This window comes from Amblyomma americanum, chromosome 2 (genome assembly GCF_052857255.1).
Source record: "Amblyomma americanum isolate KBUSLIRL-KWMA chromosome 2, ASM5285725v1, whole genome shotgun sequence".
NCBI lineage: Eukaryota > Metazoa > Arthropoda > Arachnida > Ixodida > Ixodidae > Amblyomma > Amblyomma americanum.
This window is the reverse complement of record NC_135498.1, coordinates 24,364,248-24,386,610: the sequence shown is the minus strand read 5'-3', so window position 1 is coordinate 24,386,610 and position 22,363 is coordinate 24,364,248. Positions and strand designations below refer to the sequence as shown.

General features: G+C 51.0%; 1 long non-coding RNA gene across 1 annotated transcript in view; it reads left to right on the top strand.

The window, feature by feature from the left end:
• The window catches only part of LOC144120787 (uncharacterized), a 189,859-nt gene extending 168,416 nt beyond the window's left edge, over positions 1–21,443 (top strand). Inside the window, exon 4 of the long non-coding RNA XR_013312485.1 lies at positions 21,290–21,443. This is a non-coding gene — a long non-coding RNA (uncharacterized LOC144120787). The remainder of the gene's footprint in view (positions 1–21,289) is intronic.
• The last annotated feature ends 920 nt before the right edge of the window (positions 21,444–22,363 follow it).

Genomic DNA, 22,363 nt, shown 5'->3' with positions numbered 1-22,363 from the left:
AACTCGTCTTACGCAGTTCGACTCAGTATGATACCTATTCCAGTATCGCTCAATGTTGCAAAGAACACACGGTCCCTGACTAAACTGACCTTGCCGTACGCTATCGTGTAGTTTTCGTACAGTACCTATCCATGACCGTTAGGAATACTGCTTATCTACGAAACACCGCTCCCAATTTTTTGTGAGAAGTTGATGTTCGAACTCCTTTGGCACAGAGCAGTGTTTTGTCTCTCACTAAGATCGGGCCAAAACTTCTTTCGAGATTTACTCTCACCCAGAACACATGTCATAGAACCCCCCCCCCCCCCCCCTTGCTCGCCCACAGCAAAGCATCGTTTATGCCTGTGGTTTTTCGAGCATAATAGCATTCTTATTCTTGCATCGAGGTGACGCGGCCAGTCCTGGATACGCTGGCGGTGAACCTATTGGGTAGGTGCCTTCGCTCCACCCATCCAGAGTGAAAGGGCGACGGACATAATTAACCACGCGGCAAAATGAATAAAAAGTGCAAGTGGGACGAAAAAGAAGCGAGAGGGGTGGAGGCAATAGACGTCGCTTTAAAAAAAAATTAAAAGGTATCGTACCTGCAGGCCACCAGCTCCGATGACTTTCTTTCTTTTTGTCTGTCGAATCTCAGAGCCTTGACTAGGCGCCATTTGTTACCGCGTGTCCTTCCCTTTTCTCTCTTTTTTTTTCGCCCGCAGTGGTTTGCTGCACCCGTCCCTCTCGTCTCCATGTCAGCTCAGCTACGGACTGCTTGCGGCTTTATATCTTGCTCCAACACTTATTATGTCTCAGGCGTATTTTCTGGCGCCCTTGAGTCCAGCCATTAGGCCACCAGACGTGATGCGCACCTTGGAATGAGCTTCAACCGCTTTACTCATGCTCTGAGGCTCCAGCAAGAAAAAGAATGCTTCCAAAGCCGTCGATTTTTTTTTTGCTTTGTTCCTCTTTTTTGTCAGGCGCGTCCTCGTTTCGTATTAAGCTCGGTACTGAAAGTAAGATAATTAGGCAACGTAGAATTCGTTCCATAGCCAGCCCGCGATGCAAAAAAAAAAGAGGCGGAAACGGGAAAACGGCGAGTGTCGAATTCGGGTTTTATTTCATTATTCGGCGCGTCAAAGGGGAATTAGCCATAGTTGGCCGCGCGGCATAAAAGCCGGTCTTCGTGTCTTACCTGTGGAGAATTGAAGAAGCAATCCTAGACGGCCGAGTCGATTTTCATTGTTGCAAAAGCCGACAACAAAGCCCATACTGGCCAGCATGCCCAGCTGCCAAAAGACAAACGTGAAAGTATGCAGAGCCATATGGGACGCTTGTGCGCTTGGAAACTATTGAAGATCCGTATATACCGAGCGCCTGGCACGAAATACGCAGGATACAATATTAAACGCCAGTTTATGAGCCTTTATTACGCCGAGAGTCAAATACAAAACAAAATGTCTGCCTCACACGCGGAGACAATCGCTTGCAGTGTGGAAAAATTATCGGGAGGTAAAGAAGTATCTTTCTGAAGAATTCCCGTGCGAACACTCCGAACATAATTCCGTCTAAGAAGGGTTAACGCCGCTCGTAATTAATTTTTAGTACCACCTTCGATAAATCGCGAAAAGAGGTTTGGTGTCCTACATTTTTCTCTACATCCTCTTGGTAAAATTCCAAAACATGCGCTCTTCCACATTACTTACGTATTGGGCAGTAAAGCCAACTTTAAGGTTCTCAGAGGGCACTGGAAGCAAAGTCATCCAGCATCGACTCTTGAAAGCTGTTTTGACGAAGCGCTCTTATGCGCTGCAAATAAAGTAACAGTACTAGACTCAAGATAGACGACAGTCTGCAAAAGGTTTTTCAGACTCTTAGTCTATCTTTTTTCACTCAGAAAAACGGAGTTATTTTCTATTCGAGAACAGCACGCCTCCATGCACCAACCACTTTCCGCAGTATGATCCACGAGAAAAGCCCAAGGAGGGTTTGCGATAAATAAATACATCCTGTCTTTTTACGAGATACAGACGATTATTTAAGATGGGACTGGATTCAATTTCCTTTCATTTCTGTCTTCCGGTTGGACCACAGGAAGCAGTGCTGTACGAACCATCCTTTCTTTCCGGAATTTGTGCCCTGTTAATTTCAAATACCCATAATTACATCGTAATGGGAATATCAGTGCGGTAAACAGCAAGTATGTGTTAAGAGCTGACAATCGTACTGGTACATTGTATTTCTCGAACCGCATCCTTAATGCCTTATCAAAGGCGTGACCAAGGGAGTGCCCTGCACAGAGAATGTTGCGGTGCCTTTTGACAACCAATGCGGATCCACGCATGAGGACACAGCGGACGGAGAAACGAACTTCGCAGTTACAGCCCTGCCACATGGCGTTTTAAGAAACATAGACATCCAGTTCGTGCGAATAATTCATTTTCTTAAAAAGTGTTGGCGCTACAGTCATCCGTAAAGGTCAACAGAACGGAGAGGAAATTTATTTGGTGTTTTTAAGCAAACGGTATCTCTTCCTTCCCTTTCCTTCTTCCTTTATTTCTTTTGTCTCTCTTGCTGCATTTCTTTGGTTCTTTAGTTGCGGGGAAGTGATCTTGTGGGAGAGGCTAATTTTTGTGTCTTTCACCAGACTTAACTTTGAACAATTAGAGCCAACGGCGGTACAAGTTGTTTGCATTATTACCAGAGGATGTAGTAGGCGTGAGACGAAAAATTCTACAGTCGAATTTTGCGAGGATTTTTTCCTTGTATCCTACCTTCGTCTTCTTTAGAAAGTCCACTCTTGCCTTTGAAACAAAGGCCGTGGGTTGGCGAGGAGGGGGGGGGGGGGGGATCACGTTAAAAACTGTCTCTGAGCAGGTTGGTACTCACGGTGGTTGGCACGATGCGCTATTTTTGTTTCTTAGTACTCTACCCCTGCTGTGTTAGCCCGAAGCCCTAAAACGATGGAAGATGTGGATGTCACAGCATAAGTAGCGCATGTTCTCTGAGAACGAGAAAGGGCCGGATGGAATCCGTTCAAGCCATTTGGGAAAACAGCGGTTCCCGAGCCTGCGGAGAAGCAAGCAATCGAACATACATCACAACGGCCGCATTCTTCGTACGTTTTGCTCCACTACCAGCCGACGACTCACTTCGGGGCGACGCAGCTCCGAGGTTCGAGCCCTGCTGACGGAACCGATCGTGCCGGGGGATGCCCGGCCGTTTTTGGGGGCAGGCCCGCCCGCGCTCACGACCGCACGCACGCGAGCTGTCAATGGTTTCCCAACGGGAGCGGGGCCCGTTTCCGCTCGTCAGTGGGCGCGAGGTATTTCAAGTATCTGCCGAACAGGCTAAAAACAGGAACCGTGGTTGCCTGTGAGGAGAGACGCGAGGAACATCGGTGCCGATTCTTAGCACGCAAGCACAGGCCGCTGGCAGCATGCCTCCGGGGCGGAGCGTGTGCAGTGCTCCAAGTGTTGCAATGTGCGGCGGCGTGGGCGATTTGCGCTGCGCGCACCTCGGCGTGGGCAGCTGGCTCTCACTGTGAACTGACCGCGAAAGGATCCCTTCGCTTTTCTCGTTTTCACGTGTCGCCTTGAAAGCAAAATAGAGATGAAACACAGAAATAGGTTTTGGGTTTGACGTGAGCAAACGTTTCAGCTTCCTGAATAGTTTAACAGTTTATTTGCCCGCGTCGTGCGCGCTAACAGGTGCGTGAGATACGCTCTCGGCAACAGGTTTTCACGACAATGAAATGGCTGAATTGAATTGAACTGACTGTTGGGTAAAGGAAATGGCGCAGTATCTGTCTCACATATCGGTGGACACGTGAACCGCGCCGTAAGAGAAGGGATAAAGGAGGGACTGAGAGAAGAAAGGGAGAAAGAGGTGCCGTTGTGGAGGGCTCCGGAATGATTTCGACCACCTGGGGATCTTTAGCGTGCACTGACATCGCTCCTGTTTATTGGTTTTGGCAGAGAGTTCAATCTCGTGCTTATGCTAGTGTGATGACCCCCATAATGCGCAGGTCCACACGGGACGGAGAGGCAAAGAGACACCGTATGGCTCAGTTTAAACAAACAGGTATATTCAATAATTACACATGATTAAGGTTATACATCAGAGGCTGGGGCGTCCGAGCTTACGTGCCGACGACTTCATGGGGGCGATGGAGTGGCTCCGGAGTTGGGCTCGAGCGGTTGCTGGCAGAAGCTGCACGCCGTCGGGCTTCGGCGCTGAAGGCCCTCTTCGCGAACGATGTCGTCCTGAGCGTGTATGCAGTAGAATTTCAATAGTCGTCCGTTTCTTCGAGGATGGTTCACAAACCCTTCCTCTAGTGTCGTTCGGCTTGGAAGATGAACAGGAGGCGAGCTTGTAGATGATGACAGCAGAGCATAATTTTACAACAGAACAAACTTTGCACTTCTTTACTCATCGACCGGGCAGGTTAGTGCCTAAGTAGCATCACATTACATGCTAAGCATGGAGCCCCAGCTCAGACTGGACTGCATCCGTTTACATGTGCTTTTAAGCACTTGATTAACAAAGGACTAAGGGCGGTCATTTTCAGTGGTCCGCCCAAAGCATCAATTCTCCAATCCAAAATAACATGCGAGATGGGGACCACCCCCTGGGTTGGGCTTAGCCTCGAACCCAGAGTCTGTTAACAATACAAACTAAATAAACAACAAAAACGCCACCACTCTCTCTCAAGTGAGAGTATACACAGGCTCTCTCTTCGGAGCTAATTCACTAGCGCCTGTCTTTCCACATTCTTGGCGAGTACTGCCTGTCCGCCATGACAGGTGTCCGTCACGGCCCTTCTGGGAAGCTGTGGGTGCCTTCCCGGCGATAGCCCACGACAAAGGGGGGGGAGGGAAAGAATGTTGTCTTCGCGGAAGCGCATAGCGTCGGCTGTGGTACGGCGCGCTCTGGCCCGCTGACAGCTCCCTTGTCCTGGAATGTGCCCGGAAATTGGGGAGGATAAAGCCTGTTTCCCCGTGACGGCGGCGGGTCCGGTTTTTCTGGTCGTCACTCAAAGAGCATGGCTGGGGTAATTGATGATGCCGCTGTCACGGGTCTCCGTCTGCGCCGCGCCGTCGAACGTGGATCCTCGTAGTACACACGGAATGTCACACTAGGGGCAGTGGAGATTACGCTAGAAACTTTAAGAACTCAAAAGAGCTGAACGGTAGGGAAATCGGTCCGTGATTCTGACGCAGTTAAGCCAGCGTCGTAAGACACAAAATGAAACGTGACTGGTGCTGGGTTCGCGGCCTTCTCTGGCCTGAGTCAAGTGTCCAGTTTTTCTCTTTATCTGCCTCGCCTTGCGCTTTTTAGCGGTTTTATCAGCCGCAATATTATGCACTACTTACTAATTCTGTCCCCACCACTATACCTCGGGGAATTCCACTGAGTACATTGCTTCAGACCCGCCGCGGCGGCTCAGTGGTTAGGGCGCTCGGCTACTGATTCGGAGTTCCCGGGTTCGAACCCGACCGCGGAGGCTGCGTTTTTATGGAGGCAAAACGCTAAGGCGCCCGTGTGCTGTGCGATGTCAGTGCACGTTAAAGATCCCCAGGTGGTCGAAATTATTCCGGAGCCCTCCACTACGGCACCTCTTCCATTCTTTTTTCACTCCATCCTTTATCCCTTTCCTTACGGCGCGGTTCAGGTGTCCAACGATCTATGAGACAGATACTGTGATATTTCCTTTCCCCAAAAACCAATTATTATTAATACATTGCTTCGGTATTCTCTGTCCAGTATATTCAACCAGCTGATGTGCCCTTAGGCGCGTTTTTCTTCCGTGTTATCCTGCATTGCGTTTTCTTATCTTTCTTTTTGCTGCTCGCATTGTTTCCTGCAATACTTGACGGCCCGCGCATCACATGCATTGCTTTATTGTTCCCGTGAGAAAACAGAATTCAGTCCAAACGTCTCTTCCAAAACATACCGGACAAAATTTCCTCAAGGATCCACCCCTTCACCGAGCCGTCATCGGGGCGCTCATTAATCTGCACGTGCAGTGAGCTTCAGATATCTACTTAAGGTGACAGACTTCAGAAGCCTGAACCTCCCAAAACCTCATAAGCATAAAGCCTGAAACCATATAATGAGTTAGTGCAGCAAACACAGTGGAAGTTGAAGTTCAAACCTGATTGTTATAAGGCTGCGAGATGTTTTCTTTTTTTGCAGCGCTTCTGTACAGCGTAGACTTTCACAGTACACTGTACGCAATTCGCCATTACACAGACAGGCGCAGAGACGCTTAAAGCATTCATAATGCACACTTTCCGTTCAATATATACGTTTTCTTCGAGTGTGAATTTAATTTGCGTTAAGTTTCGTTCTCTATTGTTAAAGCTGTCGTGTGTGCTCTTTTTGTCTTTTTCATTTGACTCTACAAAAATTGTGTTTTTTCGTTAGTAATTGAATCCTATTTCCGAATGAGATTTCTTGGAGATGTATGTAGGCTGCGTTCTCGTTTCATACGTTTCAATGTATATGCGACTGCGTTCTCTGCTGTCTGGTGTATCGAGGGCCTGTCTGTAGTGTATGGCCTTTCAAGCTGTCACTTTATGTTAATACAATATACCCACAGCAAACATGGATAACCTAATATTTTATTCGCCCCCACGACAAAGCAAAGGCTGTTCGACATGCTTAAACGAAGAGCAAGCCAAGGACTGTCTCCAAGAGCTTTGACTCGCGTACATTGCCCATTTTATGGTACATGTTAAGCTTCCCTTCACCACTGTTTGACGAAGAGCCATTGAACGCTATTCTATATATTTGGTACGATGTTTTTCCAGTGTTTCAATCGCGGATGCCATCGTAGTGCTCAAAATCTTCGCTGGTCGCACAGCACTGCAATGCCCGACCGAGCATCGGCGGTCCCGCCCGAGTGAGCACTGCAAGCGTGAGCACTGCTCTGTCTGTCCTCCCAACCGGAACGCGGAAAAGGGGCCAGGAATATCTGTGCTCGCGAACAAGGCGCGCTACTGTTTTTTCGCGCACTTTCCTGGTACCTTACAGCCGGCGTTACAAGAGACCTCTTTGTCGCGGAGGAGTGAATCCCTGCTACGGAGGCACGCAGCTTTTAAGAGCGTTAGCTCTTATTCATCACGTTTCTCGATTTTTCGAGGTCTGCTACCACCTCCCTTCGGCGTGCAATGTTCTAAGTCCGAGGAATTCAAAATGGTGGCTCCCATAGTAAATCGATATAGCAACCCAATTGGTTATTGAATGGTGACGTCACTGATGTATCCAAGATGGCCGCCAAATGATGACGTCACCGATAAATCCAAGATGGCGGCCGCCATATGAAATCAATAGCAACCCAATTGGTGATTGATTGGGGACGTCACTGATATATCCAATGGGTGTTTGATTGGTGACGTCACTTATAAATCCATAAATGTACAAATTCGTATTTTCATTGGTGTACCTCACTCTAATCTCATTCATATATATTCTAGTAAACAAAACATCAAACGTTCATTACTTCGTCTTCCAGACGGTGGCGACATCTTTTATTAGTTTTCTCGAACGCACGCTCTTTCGGAAATCTCTGCATGGCCCGAGCACGATGACCGAACAATGAGCGTGAAACTTCCCATGAATATAATTTAACTCTCAGTTTCTGCCCACTTCATCTTTAAGTTTAATTTTTAATGTCCGCGTTGCTTCATGCTACCATCGCGTTGATTAGCATGCTGCCTGTCTATTTCGTTCTATATTGCAACTTTTAGCTCCTATTCTCGACTGAATCACTCGGTGGAAGTGTGGGTATACATATGGCGTTTATACGGCTGTTTGACGAATACCCTGCGATGCGGTAGCTCAGCGGTAGCCATTACACCAACAGCGAATCAACGTGGTACACAGTACGCGGCCCCTGACGCTGCGCCAACTCACGCAAAGTGTCGCTGGTGCCTCCGTCTCCAAGCCTTCTGAGGCGGACTGGAATCGGCATAGGGGCATCGCGAATCATGGCCCATCAACACCTCAACAGCCGATGTTCGCAGGCACTGCAACAGGAAGACCGCTGGCACAGCAAGCACCCAAAAGCATGATGGAAAGAGCTGACACGGCAACCGAGATCTCGGCAAACACAAAGTACTCAAACAACGTGGTACACAGTACGCGGCCCCTGACGCTGCGCCAACTCACGCAAGTGTCGCTGGTGCCTCCGTCTCCAAGCCTTCTGAGGCGGACTGGAATCGGCATAGGGGCATCGCGAATCATGGCCCATCAACACCTCAACAGCCGATGTTTGCAGGTACTACAACAGGAAGACCGCTGGCACAGCAAGCACCCAAAAGCATGATGGGAAGAGCTGACACGGCAACCGAGATCTCGGTAAACACAAAGTACTCAAACAACGTGGTACACAGTACGCGGCCCCTGACGCTGCGTCAACTCACGCAAGTGTCGCTGGTGCCTCCGTCTCCAAGCCTTCTGAGGCGGACTGGAGTCGGCATAAGGGCGTCGCGAATCATGGCCCATCAACACCTCAACAGCCGATGTTCGCAGGCACTGCAACAGGAAGACCGCTGGCACAGCAAGCACCCAAAAGCATGATGGGAAGAGCTGACACGGCAACCAAGATCTCGGTAAACGCAAAGTACTCAAACAACGTGGTACACAGTACGCGGCCCCTGACGCTGCGCCAACTCACGCAAGTGTCGCTGGTGCCTCCGTCTCCAAGCCTCCTGAGGCGGACTGGAATCGGCATAGGGGCTACGCGAATCATGGCCCATCAACACCTCAACAGCCGATGTTCGCAGGTACTACAACAGGAAGACCGCTGGCACAGCAAGCGCCCAAAAGCATGATGGGAAGAGCTGACACGGCAACCGAGATCTCGGCAAACACAAAGTACTCAAACAACGTGGTACACAGTACGCGGCCCCTGACGCTGCGCCAACTCACGCAAGTGTCGCTGGTGCCTCCGTCTCCAAGCCTTCTGAGGCGGACTGGAATCGGCATAGGGGCATCGCGAATCATGGCCCATCAACACCTCAACAGCCGATGTTCGCAGGTACTACAACAGGAAGACCGCTGGCACAGCAAGCACCCAAAAGCATGATGGGAAGAGCTGACACGGCAACCGAGATCTCGGTAAACACAAAGTACTCAAACAACGTGGTACACAGTACGCGGCCCCTGAAGCTGCGCCAACTCACGCAAGTACGCTGGTGCCTCCGTCTCCAAGCCTTCTGAGGCGGACTGGAATCGGCATAGGGGCATCGCGAATCATGGCCCATCAACACCTCAACAGCCGATGTTCGCAGGCACTGCAACAGGAAGACCGCTGGCACAGCAAGCACCCAAAAGCATGATGGGAAGAGCTGACACGGCAACCGAGATCTCGGTAAACACAAAGTACTCAAACAACGTGGTACACAGTACGCGGCCCCTGACGCTGCGCCAACTCACGCAAGTACGCTGGTGCCTCCGTCTCCAAGCCTTCTGAGGCGGACTGGAATCGGCATAGGGGCATCCCGAATCATGGCTCATCAGCACCTCAACAGCCGATGTTCGCAGGCACTGCAACAGGAAGACAGCTGGCACAGCAAGCACCCAAAAGCATGATGGGAAGAGCTGACACGGCAACCAAGATCTCGGCAAACACAAAGTACTCAAACAGCGTGGTACACAGTACGTGGCCCCTGACGCTGCGCCAACTCACGCAAAGTGTCGCTGGTGCCTCCGTCTCCAAGCCTTCTGAGGCGGACTGGAATCGGCATAAGGGCATCGCGAATCATGGCCCATCAACACCTCAACAGCCGATGTTCGCAGGCACTGCAACAGGAAGACCGCTGGCACAGCAAGCACCCAAAAGCATGATGGGAAGAGCTGACACGGCAACCAAGATCTCGGCAAACACAAAGTACTCAAACAGCGTGGTACACAGTACGCGGCCCCTGACGCTGCGCCAACTCAGGCAAAGTGTCGCTGGTGCCTCCGTCTCCAAGCCTTCTGAGGCGGACTGGAATCGGCATAGGGGCATCGCGAATCATGGCCCATCAACACCTCAACAGCCGATGTTCGCAGGCACTGCAACAGGAAGACCGCTGGCACAGCAAGCACCCAAAAGCATGATGGGAAGAGCTGACACGGCAACCGAGATCTCGGCAAACACAAAGTACTCAAACAACGTGGTACACAGTACGCGGCCCCTGACGCTGCGCCAACTCACGCAAGTGTCGCTGGTGCCTCCGTCTCCAAGCCTTCTGAGGCGGACTGGAATCGGCATAGGGGCATCGCGAATCATGGCCCATCAACACCTCAACAGCCGATGTTCGCAGGTACTACAACAGGAAGACCGCTGGCACAGCAAGCGCCCAAAAGCATGATGGGAAGAGCTGACACGACAACCGAGATCTCGGCAAACACAAAGTACTCAAACAACGTGGTACACAGTACGCGGCCCCTGACGCTGCGCCAACTCACGCAAGTGTCGCTGGTGCCTCCGTCTCCAAGCCTTCTGAGGCGGACTGGAATCGGCATAGGGGCATCGCGAATCATGGCCCATCAACACCTCAACAGCCGATGTTCGCAGGTACTACAACAGGAAGACCGCTGGCACAGCAAGCACCCAAAAGCATGATGGGAAGAGCTGACACGGCAACCGAGATCTCGGTAAACACAAAGTACTCAAACAACGTGGTACCCAGTACGCGGCCCCTGACGCTGCGCCAACTCACGCAAGTACGCTGGTGCCTCCGTCTCCAAGCCTTCTGAGGCGGACTGGAATCGGCATAGGGGCTACGCGAATCATGGCCCATCAACACCTCAACAGCCGATGTTCGCAGGTACTACAACAGGAAGACCGCTGGCACAGCAAGCGCCCAAAAGCATGATGGGAAGAGCTGACACGGCAACCGAGATCTCGGCAAACACAAAGTACTCAAACAACGTGGTACACAGTACGCGGCCCCTGACGCTGCGCCAACTCACGCAAGTGTCGCTGGTGCCTCCGTCTCCAAGCCTTCTGAGGCGGACTGGAATCGGCATAGGGGCATCGCGAATCATGGCCCATCAACACCTCAACAGCCGATGTTCGCAGGTACTACAACAGGAAGACCGCTGGCACAGCAAGCACCCAAAAGCATGATGGGAAGAGCTGACACGGCAACCGAGATCTCGGTAAACACAAAGTACTCAAACAACGTGGTACACAGTACGCGGCCCCTGACGCTGCGCCAACTCACGCAAGTACGCTGGTGCCTCCGTCTCCAAGCCTTCTGAGGCGGACTGGAATCGGCATAGGGGCATCGCGAATCATGGCCCATCAACACCTCAACAGCCGATGTTCGCAGGTACTACAACAGGAAGACCGCTGGCACAGCAAGCACCCAAAAGCATGATGGGAAGAGCTGACACGGCAACCGAGATCTCGGTAAACACAAAGTACTCAAACAACGTGGTACACAGTACGCGGCCCCTGACGCTGCGCCAACTCACGCAAGTACGCTGGTGCCTCCGTCTCCAAGCCTTCTGAGGCGGACTGGAATCGGCATAGGGGCATCGCGAATCATGGCCCATCAACACCTCAACAGCCGATGTTCGCAGGCACTGCAACAGGAAGACCGCTGGCACAGCAAGCACCCAAAAGCATGATGGGAAGAGCTGACACGGCAACCGAGATCTCGGTAAACACAAAGTACTCAAACAACGTGGTACACAGTACGCGGCCCCTGACGCTGCGCCAACTCACGCAAGTACGCTGGTGCCTCCGTCTCCAAGCCTTCTGAGGCGGACTGGAATCGGCATAGGGGCATCGCGAATCATGGCCCATCAACACCTCAACAGCCGATGTTCGCAGGTACTACAACAGGAAGACCGCTGGCACAGCAAGCACCCAAAAGCATGATGGGAAGAGCTGACACGGCAACCGAGATCTCGGTAAACACAAAGTACTCAAACAACGTGGTACACAGTACGCGGCCCCTGACGCTGCGCCAACTCACGCAAGTACGCTGGTGCCTCCGTCTCCAAGCCTTCTGAGGCGGACTGGAATCGGCATAGGGGCATCGCGAATCATGGCCCATCAACACCTCAACAGCCGATGTTCGCAGGCACTGCAACAGGAAGACCGCTGGCACAGCAAGCACCCAAAAGCATGATGGGAAGAGCTGACACGGCAACCAAGATCTCGGCAAACACAAAGTACTCAAACAACGTGGTACACAGTACGCGGCCCCTGACGCTGCGCCAACTCACGCAAAGAGTCGCTGGTGCCGCCGTCTCCAAGCCTTCTGAGGCGGACTGGAATCGGCATAGGGGCATCCCGAATCATGGCTCATCAGCACCTCAACAGCCGATGTTCGCAGGCACTGCAACAGGAAGACAGCTGGCACAACAAGCACCCAAAAGCATGATGGGAAGAGCTGACACGGCAACCAAGATCTCGGCAAACACAAAGTACTCAAACAGCGTGGTACACAGTACGTGGCCCCTGACGCTGCGCCAACTCACGCAAAGTGTCGCTGGTGCCTCCGTCTCCAAGCCTTCTGAGGCGGACTGGAATCGGCATAAGGGCATCGCGAATCATGGCCCATCAACACCTCAACAGCCGATGTTCGCAGGCACTGCAACAGGAAGACCGCTGGCACAGCAAGCACCCAAAAGCATGATGGGAAGAGCTGACACGGCAACCAAGATCTCGGCAAACACAAAGTACTCAAACAGCGTGGTACACAGTACGCGGCCCCTGACGCTGCGCCAACTCAGGCAAAGTGTCGCTGGTGCCTCCGTCTCCAAGCCTTCTGAGGCGGACTGGAATCGGCATAGGGGCATCGCGAATCATGGCCCATCAACACCTCAACAGCCGATGTTCGCAGGCACTGCAACAGGAAGACCGCTGGCACAGCAAGCACCCAAAAGCATGATGGGAAGAGCTGACACGGCAACCGAGATCTCGGCAAACACAAAGTACTCAAACAACGTGGTACACAGTACGCGGCCCCTGACGCTGCGCCAACTCACGCAAGTGTCGCTGGTGCCTCCGTCTCCAAGCCTTCTGAGGCGGACTGGAATCGGCATAGGGGCATCGCGAATCATGGCCCATCAACACCTCAACAGCCGATGTTCGCAGGTACTACAACAGGAAGACCGCTGGCACAGCAAGCGCCCAAAAGCATGATGGGAAGAGCTGACACGGCAACTGAGATCTCGGCAAACACAAAGTACTCAAACAACGTGGTACACAGTACGCGGCCCCTGACGCTGCGCCAACTCACGCAAGTGTCGCTGGTGCCTCCGTCTCCAAGCCTTCTGAGGCGGACTGGAATCGGCATAGGGGCATCGCGAATCATGGCCCATCAACACCTCAACAGCCGATGTTCGCAGGTACTACAACAGGAAGACCGCTGGCACAGCAAGCACCCAAAAGCATGATGGGAAGAGCTGACACGGCAACCGAGATCTCGGTAAACACAAAGTACTCAAACAACGTGGTACACAGTACGCGGCCCCTGACGCTGCGCCAACTCACGCAAGTACGCTGGTGCCTCCGTCTCCAAGCCTTCTGAGGCGGACTGGAATCGGCATAGGGGCATCGCGAATCATGGCCCATCAACACCTCAACAGCCGATGTTCGCAGGCACTGCAACAGGAAGACCGCTGGCACAGCAAGCACCCAAAAGCATGATGGGAAGAGCTGACACGGCAACCAAGATCTCGGCAAACACAAAGTACTCAAACAACGTGGTACACAGTACGCGGCCCCTGACGCTGCGCCAACTCACGCAAGTGTCGCTGGTGCCTCCGTCTCCAAGCCTTCGGAGGCGGACTGGAATCGGCATAGGGGCATCCCGAATCATGGCCCATCAGTACCTCAACAGCCGATGTTCGCAGGCACTTCAACAGGAAGACCGCTGGCACAGCAAGCACCCAAAAGCTTGATGGGAGGAGCTGACACGGCAACCGAGATCTCGGCAAACACAAAGTACTCAATCAACGTTGTGCACAGTACACGGCCCCTGACGCTGCGCCAACTCACGCAAAGAGTCGCTGGTGCCGCCGTCTCCAAGCCTTCTGAGGCGGACTGGAATCGGCATAGGGGCATCCCGAATCATGGCTCATCAGCACCACAACAGCCGATGTTCGCAGGCACTGCAACAGGAAGACAGCTGGCACAGCAAGTACCCAAAAGCATGATGGGAAGAGCTGACACGGCAACCGAGATCTCGGCAAACACAAAGTACTCAATCAACGTGGTACACAGTACGCGGCCCCTGACGCTGCGCCAACTCACGCAAGTGTCGCTGGTGTCTCCGTCCCCAAGCCTTCTGAGGCGGACTGGAATCGGCATAGGGGCATCCCGAATCATGGCCCATCAACACCTCAACAGCCGATGTTCGCAGGCACTGCAACAGGAAGACCGCTGGCACAGCAAGCACCCAAAAGCATGATGGGAAGAGCTGACACGGCAACCGAGGTCTCGGTAAACACAAAGTACTCAATCAACGTGGTACACAGTACGGGGCCCCTGACGCTGCGCCAACTCACGCAAAGAGTCGCTTGTGCCTCCGTCTCCAAGACTTCTGAGGCGGACTGGAATCGGCATAGGGGCATCCCGAATCATGGCTCATCAGCACCTCAACAGCCGATGTTCGCAGGCACTGCAACAGGAAGACAGCTGGCACAGCAAGCACCCAAAAGCATGATGGGAAGAGCTGACACGGCAACCGAGGTCTCAGCCAACACAAAGTACTCCGCCACGGCGGGCACTGGCAACGCAAAGTCCGTGGGCAAGGACACCCATGCCTTGGCGCGATGCTCAAGCAGAACTTTCCGGTGGGACGCTCGTCCGGCCCTTATCAAGCGTCGCTGCTGAAATCACGATCAACCTGCAGCGCCGCCGCCGCTTGCCACGTGGAACCCGTCCAACATGCCCAGGGGCCAGTTGAACTCGGGTGCAATCGATCCGCACGTTCGTTTAGGGCAAGTCGGGCTGGGCCCGCACAGCTACGAGAGAGCGAAGCGGCCAAGGTTACAAATAACAACTGGCATCGCGATTGCATGCAGCGAAGCTGTACGATTGACTGAGATTTATTAAATCCGCTGCTTTACACAAGTCGTCGTCATCGTATAGTATGTAGGCAAAAAACGAAGGCTTTTCTCTCTAAAGGTTCCCAGATGGAATGGTGCGTCATGCTTATCAGCCATTAATAAACATTTTCAGAACAGGTGGGCCAGTTGGTATGACATGTCGAAGAATAAATTTTACCAGCCGAAAAAAAGATGAGGGACAAGAGAACTACACAGGACAAGGCTGGAAGAAAAAATTTTACCAGCCGAAAAAAAGACGAGGGACAAGAGGAGAACTACACAGGACAAGGCTGGTCCAGCCTTGTCCTGTGTAGTTCCCCTCTTGTCCCTCGTCTTTTTTTCCGCTGGTAAAATTTATTCTTCGACATGTCATGGTAAAATTTATTCTTCGACATGTCATGCTTATCAGCCATTAATAAACATTTTCAGAACAGGAGGGCCAGTTGGTATGACACGTCGAAGAAAAAATTATACCAGCCGAAAAAAAGACGAGGGACAAGAGGAGAACTACACAGGACAAGGCTGGTCCCAGCCTTGTCCTGTGTAGTTCTCCTCTTGTCCCTCCTCTTCTCCTCTTGATAAGCATGACATGTCGAAGAATAAATTTTACCATGACATGTCGAAGAATAAATTTTACCAGCGGAAAAAAAGACGAGGGACCAGCAGCCAACGGAGTCCATTTCGATGTCACGAGTTTGAATCGAGTGGAGGGGAATTTTTTTAAATCCCATTTTCTCAGCAATAAATGCGTATGTTGCTGCTCTGCAAAAACATCACCATAGCCATGAAGAATCATAGCTAGGAATTTTACTATGAACAACTATTAGACGGAGTTACGGGCAGGGTCATTTTCATCTCCTTGTTGTGATCTATCTTTGAAACTGTTCACACGGTTTATTTATTTGTTTGTTTGTTTGTTTGTTTGTTTGTTTGTTTGTTTGTTTGTTTGTTTGTTTGTTTGTTTGTTTGTTTGTTTGTTTGTTTGTTATACCCTCGAGTCCAGTCAGTATTTTTAGCCTCAGTCAGTGCGGCTTTTCGTTGTCCGCCATTGTAATCGGTGAAGCATTACTGTCAACTCTCGATATAGGGCTTACTGTGAGAGAGAACGGTACTAACTGGCTTGTGTGACCACACCAAATACAATTTGTCGAGATGGACTACGATCACACCTTCATGGGTCGAAAACTCCCCTTCCTTTCCGACGATTCTTCATCACCGACTCTCTTCTGCTTTGATCGGCCGCCGCTGGGCTTAGCTGAAGCTAGACTCTTGTATCGGTCCCAACCGCGAGTTTATTAATGTACTTTTTGCAATCTGGCGATTGTCTCGCCAGTTGCTCGCTTTTACGTTCCCGACAGGACGGGACGGCTAATGGTCACTTGAATAAGCCTGCTTTCCTGGCGACGGAAATGTCCACAGATGGTCTGTGCTGTGTCCATGGCCTTCTTGGCGTCACTGCATGAAAAATCATCGCGGGGGATCATCTCTGAATAAATGATGAGATCACGAGCCCTCCTCTTTTTGATTTGTGCTCACGGCTGGCCAAGAGTGCTCCTCGTACCAGAGAGCCGCCGCTCGTCACGTCCGCGGGAAGATGCGTCTTGGGAGAGCTGTAAGTTCTCCATAGCTCCGCAGTTGAAGTGACAGAACTGCAGGGCGTAAGTGGTCTGCGTGTCTTAGGGAACAGTACTCAGTTGGAGCTCATCAGAGCCAGCTGACACCGACTCCAAAATTAAAGAAAAGAAAGAAAGAATGAAAAGAAAAGAAAGGAAGAAAGAAAGAAGAAAGAAAGGAAGGAAGGAAGAAAGAAAGAAAGAAAGAAAGAAAGAAAGAAAGAAGGAAGGAAGGAAGGAAGGAAGGAAGGAAGGATAAGGAAGGAAGGAAGGATAAGGAAGGAAGGAAGGATAGGAAGAAGGAAGAGAAGAAAAGAAAGAAAGAAAAGAAGAAAGAAAGAAAGAAAGAAGAAGAAAAGAAAGAAAGGAAGAAAGTAGGAAGGAAGGAAGGAAGGAAGGAAGGAAGGAAGAAAGAAAGAAAGAAAGAAAGAAAAGAAAGAAAGAAAAAGAAAGAAAGAAGGAAGGATAAGGAAGGATAAGGAAGGAAGGATAAGGAAGGAAGGAAGGAAGAAGAAAGAAAGAAAGAAAGAAAGAAGGAAGGAAGGAAGGAAGGAAGGAAGGAAGGAAGGAAGGAAGGAAGTAAGAAGAAAGGAAGGAGCGAGGGAGGGAAGGAAGGAGGGAAGGAAGGAAGGAAGGAAGGAAGGAAGGAAGGAAGGAAGGAAGGAAGGAAGGAAGGAAGGAAGGAAGGAAGACCGCGGGTGACGGACCGACGGCTCAGCCCGTTGTGCTCGGCGCCGCGCGCGCGATGAGTGATGCGGCCCGAGGAGCGGCGCCGCGAGTATCGCATGCGTGAGACGAGGCGCCTCCTCGCGACGCTCATCTGTCGCCAGAGCGCGTAACGTGGTCGCCATGCTAAACAATCCATAGCACAGATGACGCTGCGACTCTGTTTTGCTTTTTTTCTCTGCCCAGGTGCCATAGTCACCCTCCTCCTCCGTACGGGCGAAGGCATGAACGACTCGCGAACGCGGAAAACAAACTGATTTTTCGTTTAGTTTCGCTCGCGGTCTTGGAATTTTTTTTACTACTTTCATACTCGTGCGCGGAAGATAAATTGCGTCGTGGCGACCAGTAGGGCGGGCGCCAATATTCTGTCCGCCGCGTGCGCAGCAGTGCTGTGTGCACGCACTAGCAGACCAAGCCTCGGGTGTTCCACGAGGACACATGCACCCGAAGCAGTTGCGTAAACGCCTGCGCAGGGGAATCGCGTGTGCGGAAATGCCACGAGGGTTTGCACTGCTGACTACGGGTCGTGATAAAGTTCAGAAGGCACTTCTGTCGTCATTTGCATTTCTGCTTCTCTGCCCTGCTCTCTCTCTCTTTGCATATACCTTCTCTGTCCAGATGTACGCGACAGCAATTACACTGCAAAGCAGCAATATCCGGCCGCACTTCTATAAGTAGAGCTGGCGGTACAGCGATTGAGAGGCTCTAAACCTGCTTCGCTTCGCACATGCGATGTGTCGCTGTGCCGCTATTACCTCCTTTTGTTGCTGCCTCTACAGCAATAGCTCAGGGTTAGAATGGTCTCCTTTGCCGAGCTGTGTCTTTAGGCATTATATCAAATCCTTTAGCATAATCCTATTGTTTCTACCTCCCCAGCATTACTCAACGTTTGCAGATGTTCCAGACACTGCCAGTACACGTGACATTAAATTCCAGTAAAAATATAATACGAGGAAAAACAGTGCTGATTTTGATAGAGCGGGAAGTTTTACACGGACAAGACAGAACAGCACGGTGCAACACGTTTTCCAGAAATGGATTTGCCCACTGAAAAGTTTCAATGCTCTAAATTTGCAAACACTCCTGTCAGCCTACTTCCAGAAGTATCGAAAAAGCTTCAACCATGTGAAGAAAGTAAGGAAGTAGGTGTGTTGTATCAAGGTTCCTGTACAAAGGAACAGATGTGAACAGGCGTCTAAGACAGATGTCAGCGCGACAAGCAGTCTTCATGCGGTTGCTAAAAGAAGCTAAGCTTATTACGAAGGTCTGAAATATTTAAAAATTCAAAAAATGACGAATTTTTTTAGTAGGTATTTGTTTAAAGATCTGGATTTCTGTCCACATGCACTCACGAATTCTAAAGCAATGCTCGCTGTACTGAACAAGGCACAGGACCTACGTTAATTCATTGTACTTTTCCAGTATCACGGAGTTCTGGCATGCTTCTTATCATTCTGTTCAGCAGCAGTTTTTCTTTTCTCTCTATAAATCAACTCCCCGCCCTCGCACACTGCGAAATGAACAAAAAACAAAATTCCTAACAGGTTCCGACCGGTGTTCATGTCGCAATTGTTGAAAGCCTCCTAGTGTTTTCTTTTTGTGTGTTTTTATGACGTGTATCTCAGTGTTTCGTAATCAAGCACGCGCTTTGGGGATTTTTCGTTTCTTTTTTAGTTCACTTTATACTGTCTTTCTCTCGGTTTCCTAAGAGCGTTAATATTGCACTCAGCACGCCACGTTTATCTTAGCTGGACACTTTCGCATTATGCAATTTTTTCTTGTTCCTCAATATGGCTGGCTCGATTTCACTCATCAAGCACCTATCTCCCTGCCCTAGCGACGCCCAGAATTTCTGTAACTTCTCCGAAACCAGTTGGGCAGGGGGTAACAATTCGAAACCGTACCACCAAATGTGTTCGTGAGACGCTCTCAAATTATGGCGACGGCTGATCAAGAATTCTCCTCCTTTTTTTTGTGTGCATCCGTACGCGCCAAGAGGGCGGGCACAAATTCTGCCAAAAGCCTCTCTCGAACTCGCTTCTTTCGTGCCTGATAGCGATGTACCGAAAGCGCCGTTGCAACGGTCCCCTTCTCGCTCGTCTCTGCCAAGAGCCTTGCGCGTCGAGACTCCCAGCCGGCGTTTCCGCATGCGTCAGTGTCTAATCGACATGTAGGAAAACTACTCCCAGCGCAACATAAAAAGCGCTTCCAACGCACCGTGTTCAAGGTCGACCACCTTTGCTTTTCGAGGGCTGGTGTGCTTGGGGGACGAAATCTACTAGCGGAACCACGGAGCCGTGGACGATATTTGCTGCTGCTGCTGCTGTATGTACAACGTTCCGCTGCATGCAAAACTGGCTGCTGTATGCTTTATGCTGTCACTGTAAGCTGTTGTTGTATGCTGCCTATGAATCCTGCTGCTGTATGTGGTTGCTCTATGCTTTTGCAACACGTTTTGCTGTGCGCCGCTGTATGCAGCTCATGCGTGCTGCTGCTGCATGCTTTATGCAAGACATGTCAGGCCCGCATTTGCTCCCCCGCCTTCCTCGTACAAGTGATGGAAACTTCTACCACAAATTAAGCATCGGCACGTGTCCGCGCCTGGTTTCCACTGTAGGGTTTCAAGAGATTATTTAGAGCAGCCTCGACAGAGGGTGTTCGAAGGCTAAGTCGGCCTTGCGGGAACTTGAATCGTAACTAAATCGGAAGACGAAAGGAGTAACGATCGGGCGTATTTTTTTCCGTTCTAAGACCCCCCTCTTCGCCCCAGTAGATGAGGCCGCCACAGGGAACAGAGATGCCTCGGTGTTTAAGTGCAGACATAGAGCAATCATTTTTTAGGAATGGAGGCTAGTAAAAAGAGATGAAATTGGTGCTGAAAAGTGACAATAGTAGTTGGATAGAGTGATAAGGTCGAATTTGACGAATTTGTAAAAGGCATGTTCGTAGCCATGATAGCAGTGCACATGGAACATTCATGACAGATCCCAGTGATCGGTTAAACCTGGCAGCAAGCTCATGGTCAGCAGATGAACGCAAGAGCTTTCAGTAACTACATTCTACGACGCAAATGCCGTTTTTCCCCAAAGAAAGTCATCAGCACACTGCTGGCTGCTGCAAAAAAAAAAACAGAAATATATCTGATAGCTCACAGGGCAAGCATTTCTTTAGAACTCTGCGCATTAGGCATAACCGATTATCCTCTCCCCTAGTAAGGAGTACCAAGCTGAGGTGTGTTACTCCAGCCTACTTCTCCATCATCCCCCACCCCCCCCCCCCCCCCCCCCAATATGGACTTCGAAGCAAGACGCATATTCCAGTGCACAGGACCGCACAGAGACCTTGATGCATACACTACGTATGCATGCGCCTTTCGAGCCCCTCGTGCATGGTTGCCGTGCAGACATGTGCACCTTCTCGGTTCACAGAGGCTATCGTTAGAGCACAACATACTAGATGGTCGCAGGATCCGCTCTATAGTCGTTCTGTTTTGTTTTTGTTTTCCTTCTTTTTTCTTAGCCGCCGCGGTGACTGGGTGGTTATGGTCTGCGGCTGCTGACCCGCAGACCCGAGTTCGATCCTGCCACGGCAGTCGCATTTCGATGGAGGCGAAATGTTTCAGGCCGTGTACTGCACGATCTCTGTGCATGTTACAGAACCTCAGACGGTCTAAATTATCCGGAGCCCTCCATTACGGCGTCCCTCATAGCCCGAGTCGCTTTGGGACGTTAAACCCCATAAATCTTTCTTTCTTTCTTTCTTTCTTTCTTTCTTTCTTTCTTTCTTTCTTTCTTTCTTTCTTCTTTCTTTCTTTCTTTCTTTCTTCCTTCCTTTCTTTCTTTCTTTCTTTCTTCCTCTACTTCCTTTCTTTCTTTCTTACTTTGTTTCTGTCTTTCTTTCAGCTGCGCTTCATACACGATCTCCTTTCGACACCAGCTCGCGCTGCGGAGGCTTCGCCGAGATCGTCGAACTCGTCAGCAGCGGGCAGCCTGCTGTTCCCTCGTCGTGCGGCGGCAACACGATGAGTAACCGGCCGAGCAGCGTGAGGCGGTGAAGCCCGACACGTTCCGCGCTCGTGCACGACGGCCGGCGACACGCGCACCTGTTGCTACCGGGGTTCCGGAGCCGATGCGACGCTCCTCCTGCCGGTGCGCTGTCCCTGACCTCAAACGACTCATCGTCGCCCCGGCTGGCTCATTGGGTCGCCGCTGGCACGGCTCGCTCTCCAGGCAGACCGACTGCGGGTATAAGAACAAGAGAGACTGTGGAGGCCGTCCGTTTTGTAATGCGACCGGGAAGACCAGGAAGTGGAATCGAAATTGGACTGCTACGTTCGCGCGCCTGGTCTCCTTTATTGCTCCTCTTGCGCCGCTGCCCTAGACTTGGGAATCAACACACGAGTCTGGCAAGGTGGGCAACGCCAAAAGCGCTAGAGGACAAAAAATAAAAAAAGAAAACGGAGGAAATCTCACGAAATTAGGGCGTTCAGTGTTACGGATGAAGAATAGAAATTACACGGGGAGAACACGAAAAGCGCGCTCCGCAAGCCAGATCAACCCGTTTATTCAACTGGGATGCGTGCACCCCCCTCTCTCCCCGCTTCTCTCTCGTTTTTCCGTTCGGTGTGAGGACGATGTTTGCCGCCCACCCGCCGCCGCCGTCGCCGCGAACGGCTCAAGGCTGATGGGCGGCCTTATTAAATAGGTGTCTTTCCTGAGGTTAAGAAATCGGACCTGCACCCGATTTGTCTCTTTATTTATTTAATCGCTGTACAAGGATTGTCGGTGATGACAGACGAAAATAACGTTACGAGGCAGAAAGAAAGCAGAGGCTACTAAACGATCCTCAAGTGACGTATACTACACCGGAAATAAGAAGGGAATCAATCGACTCTGGCCCGACTTGCTACGCGCGAGCTTTTAAAGAAACGAAGAAAATTGCAAAGGGGGTGGGGGGTGGTGGGTAGCTGTGGTAGC